The sequence below is a fragment of the Grammomys surdaster genome, unplaced genomic scaffold, assembly GCF_004785775.1.
Source record: "Grammomys surdaster isolate TR1022 unplaced genomic scaffold, NIH_TR_1.0 141, whole genome shotgun sequence".
Lineage (NCBI taxonomy): Eukaryota > Metazoa > Chordata > Mammalia > Rodentia > Muridae > Grammomys > Grammomys surdaster.
The window spans coordinates 6,623,103-6,648,893 of record NW_021604599.1 but is presented as its reverse complement, the minus strand read 5'-3'; positions in this window follow the sequence as shown (position 1 = coordinate 6,648,893).

Below are 25,791 nucleotides of genomic sequence, written 5' to 3'. Positions count from 1 at the left end.
ACACACACACACACACACACACACACACACACACACACACACACACATTTCAGTATTGAGAGGTGGTTCTTTTTTTCTCAGGAACACCAACATGGGATTCAATTCTTTACCTTCTTGGAGACTGTTTTATCTTTTACAAAGCAGAGCTATTCTTCTGTCCTGTTCCCTTAGTGATCAAAAACAATATGCCTGGAACAGATCTTTATCTATCACACATCATACACTATGACTCTTTATACTAGGTGGTCACCCAGCCTTGGTCATAGACAGGGAGGTACACATGCTTGCCGCTCTCCTTCTGTTTGGGCTCAATGGCTGGGAGATTGAGTGAGTCAGCTTGTGCCTTTCTGACCCCTGTTATCTTTCTTCCATGAACACATAGAGATGAGGAGTAATAAGCTATGATAGTCCTTATTAATTGTCAAAATACTAGGATACAAAATTATGTAGAAGGCAATCAATCTTCCAGGTATATCCATAAGGGTTTATCTAAATTATATTAGCCTTTGGCTATGCCTGTGTTGAGTTATTTTGACTCAATTAATTGATGTGGGAAGATCCACCATGATGGATAGTGGTGCCATCCCCTGGAGTTGGGGGATGTTAAAGTACTGAGTTTAGTACTTTAGAGTACTAAAAAGGAGGGAGCGAGCTGAGTACCAATAGTCACTTCCTTTTACTTCATGATCTGGATATAATATGACTGACAGCTTCAAGCTCCAGCTGCTTGACTTCCATGCTGTGATGGACTGTACCCTCAAACTGTTAGCCTTCCTTAATTGGCTTTATAAGGGTCTTTTATTGAAGCGACAGGAAATGTAGCAAAGACAAGTGACATTGAAAGGAGAATAAGGTCCAAGTAGTAATTGATGAGGAGATATCATAGCAAATCCATAATTAATTGAAGAAAAGCAATAGCATTTTTATAATCTCCTTTTGGGGGGTTCATTTCTCTCAACAACCTAAAAGATGGCAAATAAGAGGCTTGGAGAGACAGCTCAGTGGTTACGAGCACTCACTGGCTTCTCTTCCAGGGACCCAATTTGGTTTCTACAGGTTCTCCCTCCCCTTTGTTGAGTATTTCAGCTAATGTCAACCCCGTTGGGTCCCGGGAGCCTCTTGCTTCTCTGGCATCTGGGCTTTCTGTTGGCTACCCCTGTTCCCCATCCCCCATTGTTACACACCTCTGTTCAATTTCCTGACCCTCTGTACATCTCTGCCATCTCCTCCTACACCTGATCCTGCCCTCCTAAGTCCAATGCTTACTTGTCAGTCTTGGAAAGGGAAACACGGCAAGAGGCCCATGGAGGGTCCCCACTCCTATCAGGTGAGTGGAAAACTAGTGGTTTTTCTCTGTAGGAGTAAGAAACATCATTTACTATCCTTGACTTGCTGCAAAACAATTTTCATTTTTAGTTAGTCTTAAATTTCTAGTCTCTGATTTTCACCTTTCAAAGGTAGGGATTGGATTGACTTCTAAGATTCTTAGTGCTAGCATTGACTCAGTCAGGATTTCTCTTAAATATGTTCTAGTACTTGTACTAGAATTTATACATGACATTAATTTATATATCAAATTACTCCACAGATTCTTCTTTTGGGCAAAATATAGACTTCACAGTAACTGTTTTTGAAATTTTTGGCTACCTTCTCAAATATATTGTCTTGTTAAGCATGAATAAGAATTTCCTGACTTAGTTGGTGTATGTGTATAAACATGTTAGAAGATCAAAATTCTTCTATTATTAGTATAGATTTATGAAATGTTGCTATAATATTTTGGGGGAGATTAGCTTACAACTATTCAAATATTTACTATTAAGATTTTTATAACACAGTGATTTGTATATCGTTAATGGGACTTGCTGTGTAACTTTTAAACACACATATAGCAGGCATTGTCCTGACTCCACCTCTTCCCTCACCCTTCTTGTCAGTCATCCTTCCCAGCCACTAATCATCACTATTTATAAAGTTTAATTTTTCCTTCTATGTAGCTTGTCACTGGGATCATGTGTTAAAGCACCATTTAAACTGTTGCCAGTTGCCCCCAAACAACCAGAAATACCTGATTGCTTTTGCACTAAGACATTTGAAAAATAGTAAACTTTGTCTCTCTCATGATATCTGTTGATCTATACTCAAAATTCCAAACAGCAGGAAGACACTGTGGATTGTATCAGGAGAGCAAGAAAAATGGTCAGGAAAGCTATAACAATTATTCAGATCAAATTATGGGAAATACAGCTTTCCTTGTTTTACTAAGAAAACACTGGACCCCACAGTCATGTGTTGGATATGACACATCTTTGTATCTTTTATACACTTGGCATTGAAGCTGGGTTGTACACATGCCTTCTTTAAGTCCCCTAAAATATCTAACATGAAAACATTTACTTAATTAATCTTGGAAGATGAATTCTTGGCTTGTCTTGGTTTTGAAAGAGCTCCATACTAACTGGAATTCATGAAACACACAGCGAGTTTAACTGATCCTTCATTTTTGAAATCACCTGATATCAATTAGCATTCCTCCAGTTTATAGCTGATTTATGGTGCCCTTGTAAGGTCCTGAAAATATGAAAGCAGAGAAGCAGTATTTCAAAATGCAGCATAAAATCAACAATAAAATATATATTTATAACCTGAAAAGTATGATTTCATCTTGGAGAATTACCAACCCAATAGCAGTAATAAGCATGATTTTCATTGTACCATATTGTACTTATTAAGCACTTCAGGGGACTTGTGAATAAATCAAGTTGTGGGATCAGTTCTGGATATCCGAACATATTTTTAGATATTACAAAAATGTGGAAAAGTATCATAGCTGGTTATCATGTGTTCGTGCTTTCCCAAAAGGTTTTAATCATAACCTCACCATTACATCCTCCTACAAGCTTGACTGAGGATAGAAACATCCTTAAATGATATCCTTTTAATAAATGCAGATTTAATATGGTCATGAGATAAAAGTGGACCTTTCAAAAGCACCACTCAAATACCACAGATTCTGATTATATGCATAAACTCAGAGATAACTAGGTGGCCTGGGTTATCAGAAAATATAGAATAATGTATATGCCTGATTTTGATTTACATTTGCAATAAAAGTATTCAATATAGGAAATTAAAGAACTGAATTTAAATACCCCAGCTTGCTCTGGTTGCTTTAAATGGCTGATGCAAGTCAAGTCAATTCAATCTCCTTAACATTTGTTGACAAGGTGATGTGCCTATCTCTGCCATAGATGTGGGAACCATGAAGTCAAGAGATGGTAGTGTGTGTGCATGCTTGCTTGAGTGTCCAGTAGTGTCAGAGTGAAAGTTCTAGTTCACATAGCAGAGCCTGCCATTTGCTTAAGATTGTGAATTTAGATCAAGAGTCCTAAATTCCAGTGGGACAGGGATGTGCAGTATGGCCTTGACCATGGAGGGGTTGGTCCTTGTCTGTTTTGATCATCTTAATGGTTTTTATGCTGAATGACTCTTAAGTGGCAGTGGGTTAACTAAGAGAGTGTCACATAAGTAGTCTCAGATAGATATTTCATCTAACAATATTCATCTCCTTTGATAGGATATGTGGTTGGTAATGGGAGTGTCTCTGAGACATTGTGAGACCAGAACAAATAATCAAGATGAAGGAGAGGATGAGAGTGAGTGCCAGAGAGATGGAGAGGGTTCTGGAGGGGAAGAGGGAGAAGAAAAGAATACTTAGAAATTCATTAGCATTCTTATATTTTTCAGGGCTATCAAGTCATGGTTTATGTATCTAAAATTCAATCACCTTTGACTGAATGACATGCATATATGGCAGGGCACAAGACTTGGGGAATGAGACTACTTTATGAGTACTGAAAAATGCTATGGAGGGACAGTATTGGAAGTCACCATTACAGTGCATATTCCTCCAAGCTCCTCAGTTGCCTACCCATTACAGGTCACAAATTCAATGACAGGGGAGGTGGGCTGTGCTTATTGGGCTGCTAGGATCTGTGAAAGCTAGTCCTGTCCTGCCCTGTATGGTTACTATATCATTGGCTATATTTGACTTGTGAACTCTGGAGTTCTTAGCTACAAATTGGAGACCTGTAAGATCTGACAGCTACACTGATAGCACTTAGTGGTAAAGTTATGGGTATTTTATTAAATTTATGTCCATTTATACAATAGGCTAAAATGTCTAGGAGGTGATGGGGAAGGAAGGGGAGCCAGTGAGGAGCTCATGCAAGTGTGATCTATTCCAAGTTCAATGGGTTGTGCTTTCAGACATAAATTTGCCTGAATATCACATCTTGACTATGTAATGAAAAGTTGTGGTACTTTTGAAAATAAGCACAAAATTTGTTGAGTAGTTTCTTATATTTTAGTGTTGGTAACATGTACAGAGTAGTGTTTTCATGGAGGGAAGCAGAGTAGACTTGTGGAGGCCGATAAGGGATTATTAGCAACATGGCGTCCCACAGCAGACACTTCAAAGGTCATTTATTTTTGTGGATAATAATAATAAAAACATTTGTATAATTCTCTTCTGTAAGGAGACGTCCTTATTTAACTCAAGCCCTACAATATTCTTAGGAATTAGCTGTCTTCCAACTAGCATGCTTGAAAGAAAAGATAGAAATCCAGAGTTTAGAGAAACTGGGTTCAGCTGGTTTGAAATTCTGAATTAAATTTATCTAGCTTCTTCACAAAGCTCATCTATTTTATTCTTAGCAGACAGAACTCACTTTGTAGCCCAAGCTGGGCTCCAACTCACAGAAATGTTTCTTAAAGGAAATAAAAGCCTGCACAAGGAGGTGCAAACCTATAATCCTAGAGTTGGAAGCAGAGACAGGTAGATCTCTGTAAGTTTGGGGCCAGAATGTTCTATAGTGAGTCAGGGCATACAAGGTTATATAGTTAGATCCTACATCCAGCCCACCAACAAACAAACAAACAAACAAACAAAACAAATAGATTTCCTTTGATTTCTAGAAGCTCTCATGTTTGTCAGCGACCACTAATGTTTGATACAAGCCCTTGGTGATTACCTGTAGACTCTTGGTGGTTTATAAAAGGCCAGGGGAAAGCAGGATCCCTCCTGTGATTGATTGTATTCCTTCACTGCCACCTCCGAAGCTCAGCTGAGAGCAGCCTGGCATTTCTGTCTCTTCTGTGTATCAAGATGCCCTTTATAAAAAAAGAAAAAATTTATGAAAAACTACTTGCTACATAATTCACAGGAGAATCTTTCCAGTTTCTGAGCATTAAGAGACTAAAATCTGAAACCAATAAGAAAAGAAGTCATTGAAAACATCCCCTCCACAAGCAAAAGTTGAAAAGTTAGAAAAAGATGTGAAAAGGATCTAACAGCTCATATTTTGGCAGGCAGAGAACAGCATCATTAGTGACTACTATGTTCCAAGTATGTGGACGACATACGATGGGTTATTTTTACGTGGTCTACAATTAAGAGTAAAAGTGAAAGGAATTTTAAGGGACACCATTAATAAATCATCTTTTAAACAATCATACAGTAGAGACAAATTAATGCATAATACTGAACTGCCTACTGTATATTGGGGCAGGCCTAGCTCAGGCTGAATTTGGCTTTGTCCTAGGTCTTCCATAGGTTGGAGTGTATTTGGCTTACTTCTGATGGGAAGACACCTTCTCACTGTGGAGTCTGGACACCTGCAACTCTTATCGACAACTCACCTGAGGATCCATCACACTAGAGCTGGCTTACAGAACAAAGAGGAAATGTTCAGCAAAGAAGTCATTGACACCACCAGCAGTTAACATTTGTTGGACACCTACTTATTTCAAAATCCCACTCAGAAAAATTTTTCCCTCACAATTCTCACTACAGCTTTGTAAAGTAAGTGATGCAGATAAAATACTGAGGCCACCTGAGGCTAAATTGATTTCCTAAAGTCACAATGGCCATTAGTGACTGTGTTCATTATTTACTCTAGCACCCTTTCTTCCTCAGTTGTACCATGTGGTTGCTCTTAACCAACAACAACTTAACCCTTGCTTAAACAATGCCGTGCCATACTGTATATCACAAAAGTCTACCATAATTTATAATCCTGTTGTTTATTTATTCAATAACAAATGCTTCTCAGAGTCATTATGTATGCAACTCAGGGGCTAAAATATAATTCAAGTCTGTCTCCTTTTCTTCTCTCTCTTTTTCCTTATCATTAAGATCTTCCTGACTCACCCTCATTGAACTGAGATTACATGCTCCTAAGTATGCTTTTCTCTCAGTGCAGGCTATCAATCCAATAGAACAGATCAGCTCTGAACACAGCTATAGTTTAGGGAAGCAATTGGTTCTGTGAAAAGTGCAATATTTGGAGATTATTGCATCCTTAAGAGGTTTCATGGAAAGAGTAGCTTGGATTGGTCTGTGAAGGGCTGTGGTTGGAGCAGTGCATTTTGGAACAGGAAGCCATTCTGACCGGGAAGGAACACCATGAATAGAGGCATGCATGATGTCACCAGTGCTGAGTGGACAGGGAAAATGTCATTTGGCTGAAAACAAGGCATGTGAAATGGAGCCATAGAAATTAAAACTGGGAAGCTTTTGGGTGAAGAGGGGGACATGACTCTTCCTTCTCAGAATTTTGACTCTTTCCTCCTTGGGGAATGAATGGAGAATAATTTACTCAGGAATGTGACATGGCATTAGAAAGATAAACCTGGCCATGGACATGTGGTGAATCTGTGGCATAGAGACTGCAAAAGAGCAGACGGTTCAGGAGTCCTTTGAAATAATTCATATTAGAAATGTGGTACTCGCCCTCCCTCTCTCCCTCCCTCTCTCCCTCCCTCTCTCCCTCCCTCTCTCTCTCTCTCTCCCTCTCTCTCTCCCTCTTCCTGTCCCTCTCCCTCTCCCTCTCCCTTTCCTTCTCCCCCCTTCTCTCTTTCTCTCACTTTCTGAGTTCACTTAGTGTTGCCAACATGTGTAGGGACATTTCTTGCAGCATGAGTGTCCTTTCAGGGGCTGCTTCCCCGAACGAAATGGACTCTCTCTACCCTACCAGGTATCAGTTGCCAAGAGCTCCTTAGGATGGAACTTTGTGCTCCCTCCCCCATCCATCCTTGAAATTTTCTGCCTTGACCTTGTATGTATGGGTCTTGTATGCAGTCTCAGATGCTGTGTGTTACTCTGTGTAGCAATCTTCTCAAGTCAGAAATCACCATTATATGGCAGTCATCCATGATCTCTGGCTCATAAATTCTATCCTCTTTCCCTCATAATGGTCCCTTAGACTTGGAAAGAATGATTGTGATATAGATGTTACAATATAGGATTTCTATAGTGGACTGAACACTCCAGTCTCTTACTGTCTACATGTTAACTATTTATGGATTTTGGGGTGAATCACCATCTACCCTCCATTCATTTTAAATGACCTGAAAGAACAAGCATGTTGGCTACTCCAGGTTTTGTTATATTAGGATTGTATTACTGTAAAAGGATATTTTATCCTTAGTTTTAATCATTCATATTTTTATTAATTATTAATTTTGTATTTATTCATTAGTATTTTTAAGCATGGAGGCTTAGGGTTATTATTGCTGTGATGAAACACCATGACCAAAAGCAACTTGGGGAGAAAAGGATTTACTTTAGTTACAGTTTCATATAACAGCCTGTCACTGAATGAAAGGGCAGGAACTCAGGCAAAGTAGGAACTTGGAGGCAGGAGCTGATGTAGAAGCTATGGAGGGATGCTTACTAGCTTGCTTCATGTGGCTTGCTCAGCCTGCTTTCTTATAGCATCCATTACCACCAGCCCAGGGATGGCACCACTCATAATAGGCTGGCCTCTCCCCCATCAATCATTATTTAAGAAAATACCCTACAGGTTTGCCTACAGCCCAATCTTATAGAAGCAATTTCTCAAATCTGTCTCTGAGATGGCTCCAGCTTGACATAAAACTAGGCAACATATGTAGGTATAAGCATTAAACATCTGTTTTACTTAGTCAAAAGAGAATCTTTTCTCATTGAAATGCAAGATGCTTTTTACATTCTTCAGGCATTGATGTCTTTATTAGGAGAATGGAGAGGGACCAGACTATTGGCTTTGAAAGCTGCCTAACAATTTGACATCAAGGAAGTTTGTCTAGATTTATCCATGGAGATGATTCAGAAAATGGAAATGTAATTGTTACTTTGTAATAAGATCAGGTCTGGAAATGGTATACTTTTTCCCCAGACACTTTGTGTGTGTGTGTGTGTTGGAACAACTTTCATCGTTGTTGAGTGAAGTTTAGCTCTGTGACCTAATTTATATACACAAAGTCATGTGTGCTAAACATGTATTTGCTTTCCTGAGTTGGTCTTCTCTTGGCTTTTCTGTTCTACATATCCTAATAAGGTTCAGTCTTCTCCCTGATTGGGCCCTGGTGCTGGTGTTGTTCACCACAGTACTAGGTGTTCTTCATGTAGTCATAGATATGACCAGTTGTGCTTCACCACAGCAGATCCTCTCATAAAACTCTTACTTCATCAACAACATGGAAAGTGGCTGAAGAGTTGAAAACACTGTCAGTTCAGCAGTGACACTGAAGTTACCTTTACCCAGGATTTCTATAGATACAGGGTTCTCTATCTTGGTCTAATCTGCAGATGTTATATAAGAAACAACCAAGCACCTAAAAGCAATTCATGTGTGACAGGATTCTCTTCCATTATACATCCCCAACGGATCCTGTAATAAGGCAACCACTCCTTAATGAATGGGTAGAATAGTAATAGCTGGAGGAAACTGTAAACAGAAAACTTGACCTGTGTGGTGTGTATCATTGAGTATACTTTAACCAATAATTTGTTATTCACAACTCTAGAAATGAAATATATTAACATTGATCATAATGCAAACAAGCTGAAGGCAACCTTTGAATTCTTTGTAAAGGTTAAACCTTAATTCTGAAGTTAGTTTTGTCTCCCATCAAAAGCCATCATGGCTTGTAGGATTCAATATCCAGAAATTTATTAGTATAACTGATCAAATACTATCCTTTTGGAACCTAGAGGGCCAAAATTATGGCTGATATATAGGTAGACAGGCATATCATGAGGAATCACTCTGAGAAATGAGGATATGGTTAGAGAAATAGTGAGATCAAAGGCACCCTGGAAGGAAAAGCAGCCCACTCTGGTATAAAGGCCTCTTACCAGCAAGAAATGGTAGAGAATCCTTATGGCAAAGCACAAATCTTGCCACTGGCTTCTTCTGCTTTGTTTCAAGAGTCATCAAAATAAGTAGGAGGAATAAGTGGGAGGAAGCTCTGACTAGGAACAGAATACATTTGGGGACTTTGGAAAGATCATGACCAGTATATGTTCATGCTTTTCCCTTATCCTTAATGGTATGGGTGCTGATGATGTTCTTAAAGGCAATGAGCAGAAGCTTCGAGATTCTGACTTTTGGTGTTCAATATATTTATTGGAAAATGGCTAATATAGAACACATATATATCGCTGAGTAAATTATAAAAAGAAGACTCTAAAACTTCATTTAGCAATTCATTTTTCGTGCATATGACTTCTGAAATCATTTTGAAATTTATAAGTAAAATTGATCAAATACAATCCTTTTGATACCCAGAAGGTCAAAATTATGACTGACGGGAGGATAGGCAGACACACGATAGCATATACACTGCACACCTATAGCACCTACTGAATATTTACCGCATGCTGCTTGTTAGCCAATGGGCTTACATTGTATCAAAGGCCTATATTGTAAGCACTGATTATTCCCTTGCTTTTGAATGAGAAGACAGAGGAGCTTGCATAGGTAGAAATAATAGTACTGGGTGTATTTTATTGCATTCTATGGAACCTTGTCCTACCATTCCAGGTCCCTGTCACCTAGTTAGTACTATAATGTTGTCTTTATAAGGCCATTTCGCCTTAGCTGCCTTAGGATGGTAAGAGAAATGGATTCCACGACCACAAGTCCACTGCCACACTTCTCTGGCCTTGAAATGAGTTCCTTGGTTAGAACCAATGTTGTGTGGAATACCAAAACTGTGAACAAGCTTTTCTATAATAAGTCCAAGATGGTAGTTTCGGCAGAAGCATTGCATTCAGGAAAGGGGGATCCATACCCAGAGCAAGTATCTTATTCCAGTAATGACAAAAATGCTGCTTTTTATGTGATTGATCAAAGTGGTCCAATGTAGTCACCTGAAAATTGGCTAGTCACCCAGGGAATGGTGCCATATCCAAAGCTCAGGATTGATCTCTGCTGCTGGCAGGCTGTCAGAAGTTCATGTTGTGGAGTTTGTGCAGGACTACATACTTCCTACCTTGGTCACTTTGTTCATGAGCCCAGGGATGACTAAGAAAAGAAGTTAGTTGCTATCCAGAGAACAGGTCATCTTATCCACTAGATTATTCAAATTCTCTGCTGAGGTCATATTTTTGAAGAACATTTAGATGACACACAAATTTCTTGATATATCTTGCCAGTTTTTAGATATCTATCTACACACTCTTTCCCCAAATACCTTTCTTACCAGATTTGTAATTATGATCCTTCCAAATCTGCAGCCATCCAGCCAAACCATTGGGTACCTCCCATGAGTCAGTATGCAGTCATGCATCTGGCCGTTTTCCTTCTCAGAAAAATGTACAACCACTGTGAAGATTGCTCCTCATCACTGTCCTTCTCTGTTGTTCCAGAAAGGAGCTGTGGGACTGCAGCTGTCACTTCTTGGTGGCACTTGCATAGTGTACCATCTGTAAACTGGGCTATAGTTTTCTTTTCTCCAATTAGACAATTATTGGGTATACCCTATGGGCCTTCTTGGAAACTGAGGGTATTGTCGCAGGCACAAAAGCTACCAGCATTTAGGTAACTTCTTGATGTGACTCATTTGTCCCATTCGGATCTATTTGGGTCAGAATACTTATGTATCACTATGTATCATTCATCTTGTGATGGACTGATGTTGTACACACTTTATGGCTTGGTAGACCAAATAACACAGACCATGAGAGGTATCTCATGTCACATGGTCACTTGGAGGCCCATTGTCTGCTGCTTAATTTCCATTAAAGGACAAACATCAGGCCAAGGGCTGCCTCTCAGTGGGAAGAGTTATTTTTATAAGATAGCAGGGTCTTGTTCTAAAATTCCCAAGGGCCTCCACTGTGACTCACTTATGGGGGACTACCAGAGGCTCCAAACATTATCCTTATCTGTCACTGTTCCAAAAGCAAAAATTAGTTTTTTTTATCTGTTCCTAATCTCTGATGTGCTTTCTATGCAACAAAGAATATGGGTTGGATTGCTTTATTACCTTTGTAAATTTAAAAGCTACCCTAAATTAATGAAGTAGATTTTTTTAAGTTAAAGGTTGATTTGAAAATTTGGAGTTCATTATTAGAAATCTTCCTTCTGGAACCTCTTAGCCTCTATCATACGATTCTGTGGATCCAGGCTCCGGGTATAGTCCCTTGTGGTCTTGTGGCTTTCATTTATAGACATCAACCACTTTCACAGTTGTATTTGTGGGGTGTCAGGGTCCTGGTTCCTATTCTTCTCCAATACCTTCCAGATGTCACAATTCCACCACATTTCTCACCTCTCTTCAATAAACTGATTGGTTCAGCTCCAGGCAAAAACAGGGTCATGATGTATGGCTCCATGTGTGTGGATGACGGAGATCTCTGGCACCTGCAGGGGAGGACTCAGGAGTTAGCCAGGGACTGTCTAAAGGTGAGGCCAGCATCATGGTCAAGTGTGTCGTTCTCACCCTGTTGTTTTTCTAGGACTTGCCCCTGGTAAGTATTTGCCTGTATCTTTATATAATCTCTGCAATGCGATTTTTAAATAGGGGTTATAATGTGCTAATTTCCATTAGTGACACCATGTACCTTTAGTATTGATCAGGGCAGAGACAGAGGTTTTCAGGGAATGCTTTGCATTATTGTCCTGTTCACTAAACAGAATCTCAAGGAAACTTTGCAGTATTCCCACCCCCCAACCCCCTCAACTGAACTCAGTCAGTTTTGCAGGGAAGGTTCTCTGGCTCCTCCCCTTTAGTGATGCGAGTGTATCTTCTTCACCAGTGGCTGGCAGCGTGGCTGAAGGATGAGCTCATGAAAGTTCATGTTATTTGTTTTGATAATATACACACTACTTAAAAAATGTATTAGATCTAGAAGGTTAGATAATAGGACAGTATAACAGAGTGACTTCTTAAAACTGGAAGCTCTAAGATGTGATTACATTTCTGGAAAGTATTGAATGTTTTTGTTTGAAGTACCCCTCACTCAGGTTGTTTTCTTCCTTATTTATCTTGCAGAAGATTCCCTACAGCCTTCTTCTCTCTTCTCAACTTCTGGCTCTAGGGCTTATGGAATTTTCTACTCCCCCTGCTACTTAACAGTCTTAAATATATCTTTGAACTCTCTCCAAGACTCTGTTAACCCATCTCCTAATCTGTCAAATTCTCAGGAGCTGAGCTCCTTCCTGGTTCAGAGCCTTGACTCTCTACAGAGTCTTCAGGACAAAAGAAGGGAAGTCCTGTGACCTGCCCCTTAGTGTGACAGTCCCACCAAAGGGCTGTGTCTAGAGCCATTAAAGCAGACTCAGGGGATGATTATGGTAGGCAACATGCACCCAGCATCCAAGGCAGGCTGTTGATACTTTTGGTAAGTAACCAGGATATTCGATCTTTTACATGAACGTGTATGTGTCTGTGGGAGGAAGTGGGGAGGGTCAGTCCAGTAAGAAGGTAACTATTTATTTTGAAATCTATTTTTTCCAAAAATGAAAATATGTACTTGTCAAACTAAGGATCTGAATTGTGGCTTAGAAAAGTATCAGGGAGCTAAATGAACTTAGCCGGCCAGTGTCCATTCAGCACTGCCTCAGCATGTTCCCCATTCATCGGCACTGACACAGGTTCCCATAGGAGCTTTGGCATGAGAAGCCTGTATGGCTGAGTAAGCCAAGATGACCTGGATGGAGGAAGTCCCAACTGGGTTCATTTTTGGTTAAAGTGAGCATGTTTATGGATCTCATTAAGGACTTTGATCATCAAAAGTAGTGGAAACATTATCTATCTACAAAAGAACTTAAAAGTGGATCTTCTTCTCTTGCTCTACTTACGCAATTACATATGAGGTTCTGTGCAAGTAACAAAATTGGGGGCTTTGGATGACTCTAAGTCTTCATCCTATTCTTCATGATCCCGTGCATTTGAACGTTTTCCCCAGGAGTTGGGATGAGTGTGTGTGTGTGTGTGTGTGTGTGTGTGTGTGTTTGGTTAGCCAATGGCATTGGCCACAAACCAGGCCTTGGTCAAGGAGTTCACGATGCCCTGCACACTCATCCTGAATCCTCTGGGTTGAGTAGTAACATAGAACTGCTCCTTCCTGCCTCTATCTGCCTTCTCACCTCCCCCTCTGCCTCTCCTCATCATTTACTTCCAAACGTAGAGCATGTCTAGCTGCTTCTGCTGTGACTGACTTCCAAGGCTTAGAAAGAGAAATGAAACCGTAAAGGAGAGTTACATTTGCTGGGTGATTTCATGGCTCGTTGGTGTCAGCATAAATGGAAGATAGAGGTGACTTTTCTTTCTTTTATGGGGAAAACTCTCTTTATTCATTCATGTATTTATTGTTTGGTGGGTAGAATAGTAACATGGTAATGGGAAAGTCCAGCAGTGTGGTTCAGAGCTTTATAAGAAGAGACACAGGGCATATGCACCCCTGCCATTGGTCTCTATTAGAGTTAAAGAATCTATAGGAGCAGATAGGATTCATTTAGGCTTCTGATTTAGGTTGTCAGTTTTGATAAAGCCACTGTTAGGCAGTCTCTGGAGACTTCATGGACACCTCAAGCAATATGCACAGGCTCTATGAGGGTAGGTGCAATGGGCAGCACCTTCCAAATAAGGAAAATGAAGTTCTGAGGAATCCAGTAGCTGACTGAGATCACAGACTCTTAAGTGACTGTGGCTGGGGTTCCTGTTTTCCTTAAAGACTCCTGGGTTCTCCCAGTGAAGATTTCACACCTTCCTTGCTCCATAACCAAAGACACTCTTAACTATACTGATCAAAAGCGACCATCTTTATATTCTCCGCACAAGCCAAATGATAGTTATTGTTAGTGAAGTGGATTATACAAAATTAGGTCCATGGTAGAGGTAGCCATGTATGCCAGGGGCATTGGGGTGGCATTCAAATTAGTTAAGGCTCAGGCACAGTGACAGCCAGCTTTCATGTGAAGAAGAGGACAACTCCCTTTCACTTCTCTGAAATCTTAAGATCATAGGGTGGGCAGGAATCTGCCAAGTCACATGTCTACCTGGGGTGGTAGTACTTGGTCAAATATGTATGCATGCATGCATGCATGGATCTGTCTGATGATGGCACTTGAAACACCTAACTGTCTTCAGAGTTGGCTAAAATGTATCTCCCAGGCTAAGGGGATGCCAGAAACTGTGAGCATATGAAGCTAAGGGTTTTGTTAGAAGACCCAGTTCCATATGCTCACCCCCGCCCTTTTTTTTTTTAAATGAACTCAGAGAATTGTGTGATGAATAGTATAGATGAGAAAAGATACAGTCAGAGTATAAACTGAGGAAGCAAGCACAAGACTGGACAGAGGCTGAGAGTATCATAGAAATGCTCTTGAATAAGGTGTCAGATTTAGGATGAAAAGACATTTGATCTAATAAGTTCAAGTGACCTATAGATGACATCAGGCTGCTCCACAATAAGTCCAGTGCCACCGTGAGGAAGGAACTCGGCTTTCTTGCACCTCACACTGTAGCCACAGCATTCACTGAAAAAGTCCTAGAAATGCAGAATTTCAGGTCCTACCCCAGACATAATGAATCCACACACTTAAATCAATGTAATAAAAAATTAAAAGCATTTCCTTTTGTCTATATTTTCTCTTCCATTTGTTACTTTTACCTTTCTTGATATAGCCATTCTAACAGATGTAAGGTGATAATGTTTTTTTTTTTTTTTTTTTCGAGACAGGGTTTCTCTGTATAGCTCTGGCTGTCCTGAAACACACTCTGTAGACCAGGCTGGCCCTAACCCTAACTCTAACCCTAACCCTAACCCTAACCCTAACCCTAACCCTAACCTAACCCTAACCCTAACCCTAAACCTAACCCTAACCCTAACCCTAACCCTAACCCTAACCCTTATTATTTGGCTTGTTGGGTCTGTGGATTATAGCATGGTTATTCTATATTTAATGGTTAATATCTACCTATCAATGAGTACATACCATGCATGTCCTCTTGGATATGGGTTACCTCACTCAGGATGATCTTTTCTAGTTCCATTCATTTGTCTGCAAATTTCATGATGACATTATTTTTAATAGCTGAGTAATATTTCATTTGTAAATGTATCACATTTTATTTATCCATCCTTTGGGTGAGGGATATCTAGGTTGTTTCTAGTTTCTGGCTATTATGAATAAAGCTACTCTGAAAATAGTTGAAGCATGTGTCCTTGTGACATGATGGAGCATCCTTTGGGTATATGCCCAGGAGTGGTATAACTGGATCTAGAGGTAGAACTATTCCAATTTTCTGAGGCTCCACCAAATTGATTTCCAAGGTGGTTGTACAAGTTTGCATACCCTCCAGCAATGGAGAAGTGTGCCCCTTGCTCTACATCCTTGCCAGCATGAGCTGTCTCTTGAGTTTTGGATCTTAAGTCATTCTGATGAGTGTAAGGTGGAATCGCAGAGTGATTTTGATTTGTATTGCCCTGATGATTAAGGATGTTGAACATTTTTTATGTGCTTCCCAGCCATTAGAGTGTCTTCTGTTGAGAATTCTCTGTTTAGTTCTATATCCCATTTTTAAATTAGGTTATTTGGTTTGTTGATGTCTAAGTTTTTTGAGCTCTTTATGTATTTCAGATAATAAACCTGTTTCACTTGTTGGCTGTTTGTATGATATCTTTTGAGACTAGTTCTTTGCTTAAAAGACAAGCAAAACCAAAGCCCCAAACCTAACTTGAGTTGATCTATTTTCCCATCCTACATTACTTTAAGTACTTACTGTGTTTTATTTTGTTAGTTTTTTTTTTCAGTACAGCATTTCACTCTGTAGCCCTAGCTGTCCTGAAACCCATTCCGTAGACCAGGCTGGAAGAACTAAACAAGTTCCTTCTGCCTCTGTCTCCAGAGTGCTGGGGTGAAGGTGTGAGCCACCACACCGGGCTTCTTGTTACCTTACCAGGCACTTGTAACATCTGTGTTGTTCTCCCCTGCTCTCACAGTTAGAATTACCACAAGAGCACCAAGCTACTCAGCCGTAACACACATGCTGAGGATCTAGGTCAGACCTCTACAGGCTCCCCGACTCTGGGAGTCCCCATGAGTCCCAGTCAGTTGACTCTGTGGGCACTGTTCTACTGGTGTTTCTCCTCCTTCTCTTCAGGACTCCTGGAGCTCCACCTAATGTTTGGCTGGGACACTCTGTATCATCTTTCATTAGGTGCTGGATGAAGTCTCTCTGGTCTTTTTGATGAGGATTTTGCTAGGCTTTTGTCCCAGAATACGTTGCAGGCAGGACAAACTGTGGTTCAAAGGTTTTATGGCTGGTTTGGTGTCTCAATCCCTCCAGTTGAAGCCTTGCCTGGTTACAGAAGATGGCTGCTTTAAGCTCTCTGTCCCTCAACTTTATGGGCTGCTTACGTTTACACTATTGAACATACAGTGGGAAAAATTACACTTTAAAAACCTCTTTCAGTAAGCATAGTGTAGTACTGTTTAGAGTCTGTTGTTGCACTCCACTTGCAAATCATCAGGTTCCGCCAATGAAGAGGACCAGCCAATAGTACTAGTTTATAAAATGCGGGCTGTGTGGAACACACTGTCTTATAAAAAGAAGCAATAGGAAATTCAGTGATTTTCCACTTTCTTGACAAAATACATGTCATATCTTATATGCAAATTCCAAGACCTTTAAATCATTGTCAAAGAATACAGAAGGCACACACAGTCTAGTAACTATTATTACCTGGGAGGGAAAAGTAAAATAAACATTGCCATGGGAAACATTTAAAACAGTCTTCACATAGGACAAAACACTGTAATGGAAGCCAGGCAGCAGTTTGTTCTGCCCCAGATGTCAGCTGACTGAAGTTAACTAACTACTCTTTTTTTTTTTTGGTCTATTTTTTTTCTAACCTTTAAATAAGGATTATAGTAGTAGTCCATTTCTTTAGAGCCATTATAAAATTCAGTGTATTTTTTTAAACATGGAGAAAATTTTCTACTGGAAAATAGAAGACATGATGTTTTCATACTAAGAAGTAAATTTTGAATTGGGGAGATGATTCAATGGATAAAGAGCTTGTTGTTCAAGAGTTGAAGGCGAATTTGGAACCCAGAATCTATGTTAAAAGCTGAGCAGGCCTGGTGGTTGCCTGAAATCCCAATACTTGGGAGGCAGGGACAGAGAATCTCTAGCTCAGTCTGGCTAGCTAGACTAGGCAGGATTAGCAAGCTCCAGGCTCAGTGAGAGACTCTGCCTCAGTAAGTGAGTGGAGATTGATGGAAGAAGTTTGTCATCAACTTCAGGTCTCCACATGGATGTACACTCCTGCAAAAAGTTAAAGGTTGTCTGTCAAGGATCCTAATGGACAGGCAAGATAAGAACATGTATTGGAGATTATATGGAAGAATGTTCTCAAAACATAAGGCTGAGGAAGGACTAAGCAAGCATGGCTTATAAAAGGAAATACTGATTGATATAGTCTACAGTTAGAATTTCTGGTTACTGAAAGTATCATAAAACCAGGTATAGTTGCAGACTTATAATCCCAGCACTCAGAAGGTCAAGGCAGTGGGACTGGATTTAAGGTCAGTTTGGGCTTCAATAGAGAATGTCTCAAAACTTAAAAACCCAACACAAACAAACAATAGAAGGAAATGTTATCTGAATACCGCTTAACAACAAGCAAGGAAAACAACATGGTTGAAAAAATGGACAAATGATGTGACTGGTAGAGACTCCCTTTTGCATGGCAGATTGGTGGTCAGTTTCATTGTTAGCCAGGAAACACAAACTGAAACCTATCATTTCACACCAGTCATTGGGGAACATTTGAGATTAACTGAGACCTGGAAATAGAGGAACTCTCAACACATGTGACATATTTATATATCTTACATATTGATTACAAATAATATGTAAATGTTTTACTTTATATTAAAAATGTATTGGAGCTAGAACGATGGCTCAGCAGTTAGGAGCATGTACTGTTCTAGAGGATCTGATACCAGTTTCCTGCACTCATGTTAGGTAACTTCCAACTGCCTGTTAACTCCATCTCTAGAAGATCTAATAATCTCTTCTGACCTCGGTAGCACCTGCATACATTTGGCATATATACATATATATGCATGTGTCTCCAAAGGCACCTAGATCAAGCCATTATAAAATTTGGCTTTTATACTATATACATATATGCGTATACATATATCTGTAAATAAAAATGCATGCTCTAGTCACACATTAGAATGTTAACACAGCCACAAACAGGAGCATTTGTGCACATAAGCAAGGACCAATCAGATGACTATAATGCTGAATAAAGCAAGGTATTAGGAGGAAATAATTGGGAAACATTTGGGATTAACTGAGACCTGGAGATAGAGGAACTCTCAATACACGTGACATATTTATGTATCTTATATCTTGCTATAATCTCATGATTATAAATCATAGACAATTAAGGCATATATGTTTAATGATATGATATATGTATGAATGCATATATTCATTATGTCCTTGGTGATGCCCTCTTATAAGAAGAGTGGGTTGCAACCAACATTGATAGCTTCTGGGGTTTGTCTGCAATTTCTTTCTTGGGAAGGATGCTGGGCAACCCTGAAAGTACAGTGACAGCAGCAACTTTCTTGCCTGCATAGGACTGGATGGCAATGTCCAGTGGATCCGTAATTACCTACATCCTAGAGAGGATGTCCATTTGAGCAGACTGAATTCACCAACCCCTGCTTTGTTTTCACAGAACCTACAGCTGTGGTTTTCTGTGGGCCATACCCCTCTGCCAGACTACCAGCCCCCATTCATTTGGTCCCAACTCCTGACATTTCAAATGGTTTGTGAGCAATTTGCTGCAATGTGATTGCAATCCAACTTCTTGATCTATGTGCCTTTGGAGACTCTGTAGACTATTGAAATCTTCTCCTGCTCTGCCCAGGAATCTGAAGACTCTGGGATGATTGCACTTTCTGGCTAAAGACCTCCACCCCAGGTCACATCCTTTTCTTCCAGTTGGAGTCCATGGGCACTTCCAGCACTGAGAATCATTTCTATCCATTCTTGGAAGCCTGGAGAGCTGCCAGCCTTTCTTCCTTCTGGCCAGTGTCTATGCAGCCTTTGGCAAAGTTTCCCTGAAAGAAGAGCTTAGTGTCGTACAGTGGCTTTCAGTTCAAAGGCGACCTCTCTGCACCATCCAGGTCATCTGCTGTTTGTACAGGCTACTGGATCTTCCTCTAGTGCTTTTACTGAGTGAATGAAGGCAGACAACTGGAGAAGGTGTTTGCCCAGTTCCTCCTTTTCATTCTCTTTTGTCCTCCCCTCCACCCTCGCTTCTCTTATTTCCTCTCCTTGCTCCTTCCTTCCCCTTTCCCTCTTTTCCTCCTTTTTTGCCTTCTCTTTCCCATTTTCCTCCTTCCTTCTCCTTTTCTCTTTTTTCCTCATAGTCTTCTTCTTGGGAGGCCTCATGGATGCCTGACAAGCGACTCTACCTCTGAGCCTTTAGCCCCTACCTGTCCTTCCTTCATGCCCATCTCTCTCAGCTTCCCTCTAATCTTTAACCTTCTTAAGTACCCATTCCTCAATCTGTGAGTTTCGGCATTTCTCTTTGTTTTGGTTCTAGAATGTATTGTGAACAAAGTTTGTCCACCTCAAGAATATGGAGGGGAGAAAAGTTTGAAGGCAGCTCCTTTGGGTGAGGGGAGGATTGGGTAGTAAGACGAGGGTAGGTTGTTCTTTTCATAGTGACAGAGAGCACACAGCCATTGCCAGTATTGGGTGGAAGTCCTTGGGGAATGACCTTTATGATGTTAGCGGTGCTGGAGGCTGCTCAGTTTCCTAGTTAATGGATGAGACATTGCCTCATGGCCTCAAGCACTCGTGGAGGTGAAAGAATGTAAACTGGGTTTAAGCCTCCATGTTCCCTGCTCAGCTCCCGACATGATGTCCTGGAAGCTGGGAAAAGCACAGCAAGCAATTAAAACACCCACATTTAGCTAAAAAAAAAAAAAAAAAAAACCAAAAACAAACAAACAAAAAAAAACAAAAAAAGAGGGTCCAGCTTCAGCTGACAGGAAAGAGCAAGGAGCGGTGGGGGGTGGGGGAGGAGCCATGGGGTCCAGGAGGCCCCATGGTGGTATGTCCTTCTGTGTTCACTTTGTAAAATATGAGCTAATCTTACCCAAGCACAGCTTCGTGTTGCCCAATAACAGAGCAAACACTGCGAAATGTGACTTTGGGCAGTTTCAGCATTTTGCAAACACATCCCAGATTGAGATGACCACAGTGTCACTCACTCAACTATGTGATCTTATGGGACCACCTGAGTCTCTCTCTCTCTCTCTCAAGTTGTTTTGTGGCACAGGATTTGTGCTTGCTCAGTTAACTCCAATACCTGTCTCCTTGAGAATGGTTTGGGAATGGGTGAGTTGGCAGAGGTGTGGATGCCTGCTAGAGTCGGACTCAGAGTGGTCCATCAATGCAGGAGCCCAGAGTGAGAGCTGAACTGGATGGCTGGGCCAGCAGAGCACTCTGGGCGATTCATCCTGGTTGGAACATGGAGCCTACACTCCTTCCTGATGAGGGGCTTCTGCACCAGGTCTCCTGCACAGCTGGGAGCCTCTGGATACCCAGGGAAGCCCCTGGTGCTTTCTTGGGCTAGCATCTGGGGACTCGCGCTTTCTTTCCCTCTTCACAGGCCTCCAATCTGCACCAAATGTTTCACATTACCCAGTGTGAAAAGCCTCCTATTCTTTCAGATTTTTTACAAGTTCATACATCCGTGGAAACCCGATATTCCATATTTCATTCTGCTTTGTGGATGTCATTGTGAGGGATGCGGGTTCACAGGCAGCAGGCCCCTTCTGGCTTTGATCAGCTTGACCGCAACTAATTGTAAATGGAGAACAAATGAAAGAAATATTTACAAATTTCATGGGAATTCAGGCGGGGCCTAAGCCTCCCCTAATGCCTCCATTCACAGCAAATGTTTATTGAATATTTTGCTTCTACTGTGTACTTCAATATTTATATAGTATTAGGTTTTAGCTTGTTCTGAGGGCCACGGAGAGTTAGCAAACTGCCCCTGCCTATCTGCTCCTCTGTTCCCTCTTCTTGCCCATCTGCAAACTTCCTTTCTTTGGCATCACAAAATCCACTTCGGCCTAAAATCTACTCAAATTCCAAAACCAAAGCTGGAAGAAGAAGGAAAGAAGAAAAAAAAAGAGAGAGAGAGAGAAAAAAAGAGGGGGCGGGAGTTTGAAAAAGGACCATAAAATCTAAAACAAATTTTGAGTTGCAAAGTTGAGTTGGGGAAAAAGCGAATGAAAATATTCAAGATTTGTTCAGAATAAAGTCATAAGTGCCTGGAGCCAAGAGAAGCAGCTGTTGGATCTTTCAGGCTAAGGCCCGGAAGGCAACACCAGCTAAGAGCAGAATATTATGCAATTAATCAGCACTTGTGTAGCTACAGAGGAACATCGAGCCCTGTTCCAGCAATGCAGATCAACTTGGCTTGACTTTTCCAGAAGAACCATTGTTTACACAGGCTTTGTCTCTTCTCCCTGGAGGTTGTGGAGAGAAACCACTCACAGCTGGCAGGGGGGTCAGTGGCCCCTCCCTCACCTCACCTGCCTCATGGTAAGTTCTGGAAGCTTCCTGGACACGTCCTGCTGCTGTCATGAGCTGTTCTTGCCACCAGAATGCTGAGAGAGCTGATGGGCCAGATGCTGAAGGGAGGGGAGGAGGCGACCTCTGTCTAGAGAGCCTTTTCCTGTCACCTTCTTGGATGGCAAAGCTGTCTGGGGTTTGTGGACAGAGTCATAAGAATTGCTCTAACAACTGTACTTTTGTTAGGAGCTCTGCACATCTGCATGTGGTCTGTGCCCTGGGCTTGCTCTAACCCAGAAGTCGTAAATGTCAGACTAGATTCTTCTATAGACAGAGGCTGGCTTAATCTGCCATCCCCATCTTTCCAAGAAGAACAGAGGGAATGACCCCAGATGACTCCAACCCAAGTGGAGGTGCCCATGGGCCCCACGTGTCTGTATCTCAGCGGCTGGATAGAGAAGCAGAGTTCAAAGGAGGAATGGGAAGTAGGAGAAAAACATAGGCAACTCCAAAGCTAATAGAAATGACGGGGAACCTCAAATGGGGCATCTTGGAAACAGTTTATCTATACAATTAAATTTTCACTTCTGCACTTTGAGGAAGTCACTGACTTTAGTGGAACAACAATGAGCACAAATTTTGAAACCAGGCTTGTGGCTGGTACGTCATGCTTTTTCATGTTTTGGTTTTAAAGAAGCGAAAAAAAAATCTTTATTCATTAAAAGTGACAGTTCTGGGATGGGAAAGATGGCTCAGTGGTTAAGAGTACTACTGCTCTTGTAAAGGACTTGAGTTCAGCTCCTAACACCCAAATTTTGGATCACAACTGCCTGTAAATAAACAGGTCTCTGCGTGTACATGGTCTACAGAAACTCACACAGGTACACACAGGTGCATACTACATAAACTCACAGAGATACACATAGGCCCATACACACAGAAATAATGATAAATATTTAAAACAACACTAGTCCTTAAAAAGGAAGCTTTGATAGATCACTTTGCAGTTTCAAATTTCTTTTAATTGTGCTGCTACAGGATCTTGAGGGATTTTTCAATATTTTTTTCTAAAACTCAACTGTGGGAACTTCTTAACCTGATTGTATCATCAAATTATAAATGAGATTAAGAAGCTGTGTAACTACAGCAGAGCATCATGGTGAAACTTATAAAACAATCCACATAGTACTATAAAACCAAGCTCTGTGTATTGAAACAGTGGCTGACCTTAAATGTAGCCCATGTGTTTGCTAGTAAGGGTGCAGATTTGTCTAGTCTTAGATCAGTGGACACCTGAAAGTTTGCCTGCATGCTCCACATAGTCTGTCTACAAATGGCTTCTACCTTATTCACATTCTACAACATCTGCTATGAGTGCACACCAGGAGGCCTTTGTAAGGTCACTAGGCCACTGGCAATGGCATTTTACCAATGATAGGTACCAGGATAGTACAGAAAAGTAAAGATCATACCAGTTTATGCAGTCTTACCACCCCCATAGTCCTTGTCTTCTAAATCACGGGACAATGGGGAAAAGTTCTGACAGACATTATTTCATTATTTCTGGACTGCTTCTATATATCTGCCCATCTGGTACTGTCAGAGAAGAGAGCTAATGATAGTACCTATATCATGGCATAGTCTTGAGCTCTGAATGAATTGTATAAAAGAGTTCAGTGTAGCACCTAGCACATAATAGATGGTACATGAATGCTAGACATTCCTTTCAATTCTTCAAGAGCCAAGACTTATTTTCTTAACCAGAATATTAAATGCCTGTCTCCACTGCAGCTCCTTGTTGGAGAGATTCCTGAATTTAGTACCCCTGGATTAACAATTCTGCTAATTCATACTTGACAATCAGGTGGTCCTGCTATGTTTTTATATAAATGTCCCAAACATTCATTATGGATTTTAATTCCATGCTGTATGTATTTGTACGTGTTATCTGTGTTATATGTATTTGTATGTGTTGTCTGCGGGGGGGTATGTGTATATGAGGGAGAAGAATCACATGCAGGCTCAAGAGTGTGAAGATTAGAGGTCAACCTTGGATGCCAGTCCTCAGACATCTCCCAATTTTGTTTGAAATAGGGAGTCATATTGTCCTGGAATTTGCCAATAGTCTAGGGTATCTGGTCAGTGAGCTGCAGGGGCTTGTCCATCTACCTAGCACGGGGACTCTAAATGCATGGATTTTTATGTGGGTCTTCGGAGCCAGAACTCAGGTCTTCATACTTGTGAGGCAAGAGCCTTATCTACTCTCCCCCTGGCCAGCCCCACCCAGTATCTGCATCTGTGATATACATTCAGAGTTAACATTCATTTCTTCCTGTAAAAGTGGAGGAACTCTGCCTCCAGTGCAAGTGTAGAGTTCCTGGGTTGAGAGATCTTCATGCTTGTCTTAGCAGCACATATGTTCTTAGTCTGTTTTCTTCAATGTGCCTTTAATGGAGAAAAAGGCCTTTCCTCTAAATTGTCCATTTAAAGGTGGCGATCAGCATTGTGAAATGGTTAGCTATCAAACGGCTTGTTCAGAGACAGCCTCAGAGAGCTTCAGAGCAGTAGTGACTAAGGAAAGCAGAGCAGTCTGTGAACAACTAGGGGGAGGTGTTGTTTACTTTTCTTATGAGGCACTTGTCTGGACTTGCACAAACAAGGTATAGAAAAAGCTCACACGGGCGGTAACCTGATCAATGAAAATTGTCTCAAGTCTGTGTTTTTAAGGCCACCAGCAATATTTTCCAAAACAACAGACTAAAGAGGAAAAAGAAAGCACACAGTCCAAAAGTAGTGACCTTTCACACATGGACAACATTCCAGAACGGGGTTTTATGGGACCCCCATCTGCATCAAGCTGACCAAAATGAGGGTAACCCGTTAATAGTAGGGCTCTTTATCACATTGTTTTGACAGAGAACAAATGACATTCCTCAGACCCCCCTTTCATGTAACAGTCTACCATGAAATATGCCTGTACTGGCAAAACTGGGTTCTATCAACTCCATCGCGCCGTGGCTTATCTGATGGCAGGTGAAAGCTGATGCTGGCGGGGAGGGCAGCAGACGGCCATTCACCTCTTTCTCTGTGTTCCCTGGGCACTTTCACTTAAACCTGGAAAAATGCTCAATATTCTTGAGAGGCACTCACATTTCCAGAAATTTATACGAGGAGAATAGGAAAGCCTGCACACCTGTGTATCTTATGTCCATTAAGTGCTCACACAGAGCAGATACGAACTGGCAATTTGTGCATACATGTTTGTGAGCATATCTGTCTGTGGCCTGTGACATGGCCCTGTTGGTGTATGCAAGCAATCATGTACTTTCTATAGCACCCTGAGAAAAATGATCATGAAGCTGTTGAGTGGACAAAGTTCCAAGCCTACTGGTGTTCAGGGTCGGTACTGGCCTTTGGAGGAGGACACCTCCTGTACTAACCCTTGTTTTATTTGGCAGCGAGATTTCACTGTCCTGGAATGCAGCACTAAGTGGCTTTGCACCTGCGCCCATCTTGAGTCCCACTAGGCTTTGCTGAATAGCAAGGAAGTGGAAAATAAACTGGGTTTTATAAATGATGACATAACATGATAAACATCTAATGATTATCTATGCTAACACATTCCGTCTATCCAGGTTTTCAACTGCAAGTATTTTCTAGAGCACCTCTGTTGTAACATCACTATCTATAGAAATGGAATGTTAGCTGTGGTCTTGGCTCGTTTTCAAAGAAAGTGACTCCAGATGCCTTCAAACATGGAGTCTGAGAAATAGAAACCAGCACGCCAGATTTTGCCTTTAATTGGTTATTGTTTGGGGAGGGAGGGAAGGAGAAAGAGGGAGGAACACAGAGAAGAAGAAGAAGAAGAAGAAGAAGAAGAAGAAGGAGGAGGAG